We start from the raw sequence: 10,929 nt of genomic DNA, 5'->3' as shown, positions 1-10,929 counted from the left end.
GGAAGCGAGAAGGAGGGAAGGTAAATTCAAAATTTCCGGAGTCGTAAGTGAAAATGGAAAGGAAGGTAGGAATAAAAGGCAGGAAAGAAAGGCGGAATCACCCATTTTATCAGGAGAGAAGAGGCCACGAATCCTTCAAGAAAATTATAATTTATATTTCAAATGCCTTCTTCATACAGCAGGATAAATTTTAGCACCGAGTTTATGGAGCACTATCTACACTTGAGGTCCTCCCTGAATATTTAACTAAAACTAATTCGCCTGGTCGATAAGAGGTATGGGTAGAAGAACATTTGGAGATTGAAGCTAGGGATGGAATTCCTGGTGACGCACTTCTCTTAATTGTCAGATGCACTGCGATATGAGTCACGATTGTGACAAAGTGAGCTCACGGATGTTGAAAATGTAAAACGATATACGGATGCCAAATATTCTTATACGTTTTTCAACAATTCAGTAATCACTTTTTCCTCTCCTTATCAAGAAAATTAATTGAATAATAACTAGCGGAAGAATTGGGCTACGGCATACTAATTAAACGATACGCGAGAATGCGTAATAAAAAAATATTATATTCATACACTCCAATTCCCAAGTATATTTTCTTCGCATTTACCTTTATATCTGGAATGAAAAGCAATGGAAAAAGTGATGTTTAACAGCATCATGCAGCGATGAATACATTATATAATCAACAAAAACATAAGGAAATCAATGGGAAGAATCTTAAGGTCTCTTACAAGCCAAAGAAACTTCCAGAAAGTTTATTGCTATTACCCGAAATATTACTGTCAACAATTTTTTCGTGGATTGTATCAAGGAATCAAACGAACTCATCTTCTTAAATGCCTCCTCTCATCTTATGACACTTATGACACATTTCACGATGATTTGAGTGTCTTAAAAATGGGAATTCGCCACTGATACACACTCTGCGAGGCCTTGACAAAGACCGCTGTGAGATATGAGAGAAGATTCAAATGGAACGCGGAACATCTCATCCGAATGCACGGCGAAGGCCTTGGCAGTGAAGAACGGATGCCCGATTAAGGAACATCGGAGGAAAAGGTTGGCCAAATCTGTGCAGCCGATGATGAATGATTCATTGAATATTTAAATATAAATTAATATTTTTTCTTTTACATTACCAAGAAAATGGCACAATAAGATGATTAACAAAGTGCACTTCTATCCCTAGCGGACGTTAACGCGATAATAAATCCAAGGATCACGCCATATGGTAGAACAAAGACAAGCAAAAAAGTCAAACTTTTTGCACGAGCCCACTTTCTCACGTGGTCACTAATAAGCAACTTGGCTCAAATGCCGAAGTCTACAATGAGGAACAAAAAACACTCCATCCCAGGAGGCCTAAATTTCACCCGAAAGTCCCAGATCCCTCCACAACACTAGCAGACAAACGAAAATAAAATTTCTCGTTATAACCAATAAAAAAAGACAGTTTCCACGGTCTTTTTTGTGACCGTCCGTTTCAAACGCTATTAAAAATGACTCGAAATTACCGCTTCCTGAGAAAACGATTCGATTAGATTGCGGTTTCACAGCATGTGAGATGCCGCCTGCTGCCATCCAACTGAATACTTAAAACATTTTCTTCCGGCCCACCCATTGCTGCATGCATGTCGTATTCGTTCAGGCACTATGCCAAATCTCCAAATGATGCGGAAACACACAAACAATACGGAATAAAAGACATTTTATAGAAGGAAAACTAAGTGTTACCGGAAAAATATAAAAAAAACATTGGAATTTGCATACTTACAAGTATATATTACATAATAATTATTAATGGTAACTTATATATTTATATGTATTATATGTATAAACTTATAGATATATATTATATATATTTATATATATGTATATATTTCTATATCTATATATCTATATCTATATCTATATATATATATATATATATATATATATATATATATATATATATATATATATATATATATATATATATTAGAATAGTTAGCACTAGTCAGTTCTGTCCGTCCCTTCCTTGAGAAAGGTGGCTTGGACCACCGAAAATTCGAAACCTAGTGAGTTTCTTTTCTTTTTTGGGTATTTCTGTGTTTTTGTCTGTGTCCACCAGTGCTTAATTTTATACATCATACACACACACATACATACATATGGGTATCTATCTATATATATATATATATATATATATATATATATATATATATATATATATATATAGTACAATACACAGTAACACACAATATAGAAACACAAAAAAAGAAGAACACTCACACGTTATTTCTTGATATTTCGACGGAAACAATCCGTCTTCCTCTGAAGATATAGTAGTAATAAAGTAATATATATATATATATATACTACATATTAAAACATATAACTTAGCTTTAAGGTTTTCTAGGTGTAAGTAATAACGGTGAAAAAACGAAACAAGCACTGTGCCAAAGTTAAAATACTTTGAGAAATAAATTTAAATTATGAAAATAATTAATAATAAATAAATCAAATATTTCATTCAATAAGAAAAATATTAAAAAATTATTCAAGAATGAATACGGGAATCGTCCTTTACCAGTAAATACTCTCACATCTCTTGACAACTATTTTCACGGCAAACATCTGAATCGTTTATGCCATACAAGGGGCCTTCGGGATTATCCTAAGAAGTGCCAGATGGTGAACGATGCAAATTTACCGCAATCATTCTCTGAAGGAATAAGATTTACCTGTGTTGACGATCGCAATTAAGATTTGGCCACGCTGGATGAATAAGCGAAATTTGCAATGGAAATTGAATGCAATTACTAAACAAAATCCAAGCAGTTTATAGAAGCGAGGCTTCAAAATTAAATAAATATTTTTGAGGAAGGGCTTTACGTTAAAATCTATAAAAACTGTAAAAACTGCGAACTCATGTAATAAATATTAACCCATGAAATGTTACTCCAGAAATTTAAACTAAAATCCGCATTTAGCAATAAAGTCTTTTCCCATGAATATAAATCAAATATGCATACTAGAGTGCGCACATTTTCGCACAATAATTCAGAATTTGAGCTTCATTCTATAAAAATTAAAAAATTATGCCATGTTTAAAATTACAGGATGTGTCTAACTTAGAAATTGTCAAAATTACAGGATTACAGTCAATATCAGGATGAATCTCACTTACCTGATACCTCCACAAACTACGACTCTCTTAACTTCAACTATTTGAAAGCGCTTAGGTATTCTGACGCTGCTCCAACATACCTTGACTGTGAACTTCATCCGAAATGTCTCTCTGCCTTTAAAATTTGTAATATTTTCATTTGTACTTGTTTATCAAGTTTTTAACACATTTCTCTCAGAAGACTGAAATAATTTGTGTGTGTTGATGTACCCGTGGCGTTTCAGGTATACAATTACGATGCAACATTGGCCGTCCAAATGCAAGCTTGCACTGAATTTAAGTGCGACTGCTGAATCCAAATTAACCATTCGGAATGCTTCCTACTGGGAGCCAAAGTAATAAAATAACTTTTATTTCACTATATTTAAGATTAACTATCTGATTAATGAAAGAGTGTTCATTTTTCTGATACCTTAAGCAAAACGAAAAGCCATAGTTTTATCAAACGCATCAGAATCATGTATCAGTCACAGTAATCAGAGTATTGGTACGAATTCCTTACGATTCATTTACTTTAAAAAGGGAAAAACCTAAGCACTTTTTTTTATTAAATACTTTTAAGATATCTAGGTTTCGCGGATGTAAGAAATATAGACTCATAACACTCGCTAATACTTGGCAAAGATTGAAGCTTGAGCGACCAGGATTCTTCCTCATCACGCCATTAATATCCCGGAGAATATATCTTCCGCCTCGGGGAAGTGATTGGCATATTTTAAAACTTAAGGTGACAGCAATGGGTTCTTCGGGGCAATAAAGACGAGAACGGACTGCTCTCGCCTCCAGTTTCAAAGCGGCATAAAAGTGTTCTCGGTGATCTGTCTCAAAAGGATCTTCCCCATACCTATCTCAAAGGGAATAAATTATTTACCTTCCTATTATATACCATTAGTTAACTAAAAGACGGCGAAGGTACCGTCGGATGATTGCGGCTATCTTAAAAGCAATAGTGGACAGGAAGGGCATATCGAGGACGCTGGTGAATAAGGAACTGGAATCAATGCCGTTTTCGAAAGGAGAAGAGATGAATTGCTAAAACCTTTCGCGCACATGGGAGAGGATGACAAAATACCGATTTTTTCCCGTTAAATTTAACCCCGGCTTCTGTTGCCGCCGGCGAATCATTAATGAGGATTTAAACAACATGACTAATTTATTTCCCCTTCCTGGGCTACTGAACTGACTGGTAAATATTTCTTCCTGTTGCTATCATAAGTATTACTACGCGTAACTATAATTACTGAATATTATTAATAAAAATACTATAGAATAATTTGAAGGCTAGTTCATATGCCGATAACATATGTGACACCAATTTTATGTGTCGAAAAAGGTTAACAAAGCTCGAGTAAAAAAAATCATAAAATATTAATGAAAGCAGATTGTAATAATAATTATTATTTCCACTATGTGATATAACTAGAGCTCACAGCTCAATTCTCTTTTATTAGAAGTACTATCGATGGTGAGTAATACTACATATCAGAATAATTTAGTCCATCCAGGTATTTGAAGGCATTCGGGTGCAATACACTCTGGTCGCACGATAAATTTCCTTTGTAGGAATCAACCTTTCATTTTGAAATGAACACTTCGTCAATTCACATTACACAGCCCATGCCTGTTTGTAAAACGTCTGTTGATGTTAGTATTCACCACAGTTGTCGTTGTCATAGTATCTCTGAATGTCTAGTAGAGATAAGTTAGTTAAGTGTGACTCAAATTTATGAGATGCACTTCCTGAAATTCATTCTAAAAAACCACTTCGCCAAGAATTAGGCATTTGAAACAATGGGTGTCAAAAAGTACACAATCGGGCGGTCCCGAAGATAAAGCCAAATGAGGGTGTCACGCCAGTTTACGAAACACCCGCTGAACCCGTTTCCAGGCAAAAATTCCTTCTAGGTAGGAGATGGTCCGCCCACCTCTCGTCGTGACTCGAGACTTGGCGGATATCGTAAAAACGTTGACAGGAAAAACAAAGGTGGATGTGGAGAAAGAGAGGGGGAGAGGTAGAGGGGGGGGGCTGACAGAGCGGATGATGTTCGCGCGGAGGTGGAGAGGGGGCGGGATGAGGAGGAGGCGATGGTCGATTGGAGGACCGGGAGAGATTTCTTCTAACTCTAGTCTGCCATGGGAATTCGCGATTTTTCAGTGCCCATGAAACTCGCGTGAGTGAGGCTCCCCTCTCCCCCCATGAAATCTCAACCTACCCCGCGACACCGCGTGAGAGAATCCCCATTGACGCCACCAATGCCTCGCCATTCACTTGCTTCCTTTTCTTCTTCTTCGCGGGAGGACGTGTCGCCACCAAAGTGCGCAGAAAATAAAAGCTGAGGAGATTCCAAGCGACTTTTGCGACACTGATTTCGTTATTTTTTTTCTTCGAATCTTTTTCGTGACGGGGAGACGTCGGTCTGAGTGGTGGGGATCGTCCAGGTGAAATTTGGCGGAGGTTCCAAGGGGAGCTGAGGCTGCCGTGCAGTCGCGTGGGGGAGGATAAGGTGACGGGGGAAGGTGGTGGAAGCAGATTCCACGTGCCTCCAACCCGCGAGCGCGCCCTGGGAGCGGCGAACGCCGATTTTTGTGCCGCTGTGAGAAGTCCGAAAAAGCCGCGATGGAAATGTTAGAGCATTGAAATGGGAGCTCGGAAGTTTCCGGCGCGAGTCCAAAAACACATTACGGCAGTGGGCGTGCGCCGCCGCAGGTGAATATTCGGAACGCGACCATTACTTGCTTTCGCAATAAGAGTCGCACTTTCGTTAAATTTTTGGAGACGATTTCGGGGAAGGAATGGCTAGCCTTATTTGAGGCAACACTGCCCGGAATATGATAGTAGGGAATTACGAAAGAATTGACAAGATCGGAAAAGAATAGTTGCGTAATCCCCATCCCGTGTTTTCAGAAATAGAAATTTGGGTGTTCACCATGCCCGAGCATGTTCATTAACATATTTTCCTTATAAACCTAAAAAAAATAGCCACCTAAAAACTCCTGACTATTAGTTTTAAAATCATGAGATGCAAAGAAAAACAGAAACGAAGAACTTTCAAAATTCGATACGTGTAAGTCGTACGTAGGAAATAATATCTATAAAGAAAAATACTTTGAATAAAAAAACGATTAAAATTAGCTGCAAATGTCTTCATAACATTTTCAGGCAACCATGAAATCATTTATAAAGCGGAACAATGGACTAATAATTTAGAAGAATTACAAAAAGATTACTGTTTGCGAAGAATAAAACAAACGTTCATTTGGAAATTCACATATTCACACAAAAGTTCTTTAAAACAATCTTGCATTCTACTGTTCATATATTTTTATGATAAGAGGATAGTAGAGAATGACGCTGACATTATGCTCGAAGTTTTCTTAAGAATACCTATCGTTGATGATTTATCAAACTTAAAGGAATGGCCAGACATTAAGAAATTCAAAATTTACAATGAGGATGATTTAGAAAGATTGCATAATAAATTAATCAAGCTGAATTAAGACCAATTTTCGATGCTGTGAAAAATCATACACAATTCTACAATATATGAATACCCATACTATATTTTTTCCCATCGGTAGTAAACCGATTAAAAGATTTTACATTAAGCACTTATAGAAGGAAGAGTAGTAGTAAGGCTCTAGGATGCTGCATTTTCAATTAATAATAGTAATTAGGGGAGGCGACTGACGGCTGAGGTAATTTGCGCTATTAGAGATAGGTAGGCAAATTGGGAGAGGGAGGATTTGCAGGAAATGAGAGAAGGAAAGGTGGAGAGAAACCCGGCGTTGGCATTAGCCTATACAACGAAAGGCGTCAAGGGGTCCACAATTTAATGTCCCATCCGACGGATGGCGTACTTCATTTGAATTGCTCTCCACATAGCACCCCACGTTGGGATCGGAATACCACTGGAAAATCATGGCACCTCCAGGATTCAAACCGGAGCTCTCGGAGTGGGAAGCTACTAGCGCACTAGCCACTATGCATTAAACGTATCCTCTTCATAACTTTTCTTGCTGATGATTATCTTCATTTTATCTGCTGCAATCTGCTGAAACGCAACTAAGGACCTTTTGAAATAACTGAAGGGTAATAAAATCTTAGTTCAGTGGCGTCGCAAAACAATGGCTGAGCTTAAATGATGCCCGCAGTAAGCATGTTTATGCCAGCTTACAAAACAGTGGTAACTGAAAGAAATTCCCATCAAGTACAGGTAACCATGTTCTTGAAAGTAATGCAACGAACATCTACGCATAACAATTTCTCGAGAGAACTAGTTCTCTCGGTTTCCCATCTCTTCATTTAATAAGATTCCAGGAAAATAATGAGTTACATAATTCATATTCGTTTCACAGAGAAAGAAACAGTGGTACTAGCATGGAAGAAGATGCGTGCGAAGAGAACCATTAGAAAAATAACAAATTTTAGAGTTCAGTCGATTACGAAAGATGGTTCTTCACCAATACTTCACACATACTTTTGATACTTTCATATCTCTCACTAAACTCTTCCAAAATTCAAATGAAATCTTTACAGTGAACCCAGTAGATTGAACTTCTCCTGAAATTGACTGATGGGGATCACGAATAAAGGTACCTTGAAAATTAATGCACTTCCACGAGAAACAGATGGTGCATGTCAATTCTGATGCTGTTCGCCAACATTTCCTAAGCAGAAAGTATATCGGCACAAATGATTAAAGAAAGCGGAATAATGTCGTAATTTTCAAATAAACATGCCGGAACACATTGCTATTACGTAATGAAAATATCTATAAAAGAAAAGAAGAGGACGTCCACGAATTGGATGAATTACGGAATAGTCGAAGCTCGCAACAACTCAGCTCAAGCAGGCCCAAACGTTTCCACCCCCTTAGGCCATGTAAGCAGGTTTTACTACGGACTCGAAAGGTGCAACGACCGATTGGAATGAATCACCTTTCACCGCACAGTTCAAATGGAGATTAGGAAAAGATAAAAGCCGGCACTATTAACATCGAAATTCTTTTTTGAATAAAAGATGTTAGTAATAATAAATATTTTGCCGATAGTTGGGTCCACTCTTCAAAGCACAAAGATGATGGGGAAGTGGCAACTCGAGAACTCATTAAGGGACACAATATACGAGTATACAGGTCTGTACTGTACAATCTGAGTATGGGCTGTAACAGAAAATGAATGGTCAAAATGGGAAAAAGAACGAAGTGCAGTATCGTTTCGCACGACTTCTATTAAATTACTTCAAGTTTCCTAAACTCAAAAAATAGAAAAAAATACGCGAAAAGCAGAAACTATCCAGGAAAAATTATTTGCATGAATGAGTTAAGGAATACTATCATCATATTTTTTCGAAAATGGGTTTTTTATACAAATTTAAATAAGATAAATTAGAAGTGAATGAGAAAAATTTCTTTCCAAGTAATTTTTATTGCCAAGTGCGACCAGGGTTTCGTCAAATTTTCATCTAACTCTTTGTTGTTTGGCCATTACATTTATTAGAAAGAAATTGATAGCAAAATGGAAGCCACCAAATATACATTCCAACCTACTCGTGCCTTTTATAATTACAAAAATTGGATCAGTCCGATTTCCGAAAGTAAAAGTCAACTTTAAAAAATAATTTATCTGAAGGCGTGATTTCGAAAGAAATTAAAAAATGATAATGCCAAACTTTTGAAAATTTACAAGGAAGTTTCCAAACAACTTCCAAAAATAAGCGTAATTCCAGTTTATGATAGTGGATAATTTTAAATTTTGACCTTAATTAATACATAAATGGTAAATACCAAAAAACCTAAGGAGAAAGGAAATTTTATTTTCGCCCCAGATTGCGCACGAAATGTCGACTTTTGATCGTCAAACTCGGCAAAACGTAAGCTGGGAGCAGATAATGATTCTCAATCGAGCAGGCAATGTGATGTTACGTCCACCATCACGTCAAATGCAATTTCAAACGAAAGGAAGCGAAAGGCCCATGAACATAATTGGGGAAATAAAACAAGAAAGCGAACTCCCTTAATTTTTCCCATTTGAGATCACAAAGAAAGAGTTTAGCGAATACGATGGTTAACAAAATTGTCTTTGGACAATGGAAGGCCCAAGTCTCTCGTCTCGCCACAACTCCGACATTTCTTATGAATTCTCGAGCCGCATTCCAGCAATCACACAGAGAGAAAAACACCCTCCACTCCCGTACAATTCGCCACAGTCTTCAAAAGAAGCGAAATCGTGCAGTTACTGTTATTAGGCGGCAGGGTATACAACAACCGAACGCGGACACCGGGTAATGAATTAATCAGGAAAGAAATCATTCGGCTATTATAAAAAAAACTCTTGCGCAGCCTTGCATGATCGTTAGGAAAAAAGCTTTATTATTCCAGTCTTAATGCCACAATGCCCGTAAGATTTTCTCCGTACGCAGAGGCGTGTGCTCACTTTGACACCCCCTCCAAGAAATTTTATCGATCCATTTACGACCAAATTGTGTCAGCGCTTGCCCTCTGGCGGATGGAGGGACAAGAGTTGAGCCTCTCGTTTTGATCACGCCATGTAAGAAGGACTTAAGAATTCGGCAGCGACGGTGGGTTGCAGTCTCGGCCCCAGAGAGGACCGAGGAGACATGGCCGTCATAAAACACCGCCCTCGTTTCCACGACACGCGACTGGACTCCAGTCGGATACCACGGGGCTCGAGGCAAGAGAAATGTAGATGGATGGATGGGTGAGTGGGACGAGGAGGTGTGCGTGGTGGAGAGTTAATTGTAAAACCGCTGCCACGGGGAATAATCCAATTCCCGCGGGGGAGGAGTGAGCGGTTTGCGGACGGACGGCACGCCCGGTCGCCGATCCATTCGCTGCGATGTGGTGTCAGTGTCCGAATGAATGGGAAATACTATTCGTCGCGGTCAGGTGTCGACGTGAATCGCCACAGAACGGCGCACTGTAGAGGCGGGAATACCCCGACCCCGGGGAAATTGTTAGAAAAGTTTAACTTTCCAATGAAGCCCTTAAGAGTGGGCCACTAATGCGGTAAACATAGAGAAAATATCTATCGTTGATAACTTATCAAACATGAAGGAATGGCGAGACATGAAAAAATTCAAAATTTACAATGAGAATGATTTACAAAGATTGAAAAATAAATTAATGAAGCTGAATTAAGACATTTTTTTTAGATTTTGAATTACCGTGTTGTTCTTAGAGAAGAATAAAGGAGGTCATGGATGTAAAATATTGGACCGTAGTCATCATTTACCAATCATTATCTCAAGTTTCGTGAAGTTCACTATTCCTATTTACATACATATATACCGGGGTATGCCAAGTTCCTCGCGTAATCTTCATATTCTATGCGCTTGTTTCCATAATCTTAATTTTATCACATCCTGAAATTGAAATTAAATTTAAAACACTTCGCTTTTCCACATAAAAACTTTTATTTACGACCCAGGTTTCGTTATGGCATAAGATCATCATCACCTGATGATGTTATACCATAACGAAACCTAGGTCGCAAATACAAGTTTTTCATGTGGAAAAGCGAAGTGCTTTAATTTAATTTCAATATGAAGAATTTCCACCAAGTGACGCCAGAAACTGTTTTATTTACATTCTGAAATGCCATTTGGACTCAACAAGTGATGCATTTCTTTGTTTACTAGTTAGGCGTTGATGGGTACATTTTTATTTGAGGGCCAAACTATTTCCAGGTCATAATAATTCTTTTCACAAAATTACACCCACCGCCGCAAA

The sequence above is a fragment of the Hetaerina americana genome, unplaced genomic scaffold (genome assembly GCF_022747635.1).
Source record: "Hetaerina americana unplaced genomic scaffold, ioHetAmer1.1.p SCAF_1, whole genome shotgun sequence".
Lineage (NCBI taxonomy): Eukaryota > Metazoa > Arthropoda > Insecta > Odonata > Calopterygidae > Hetaerina > Hetaerina americana.
This window is presented reverse-complemented; position numbering follows the sequence as displayed.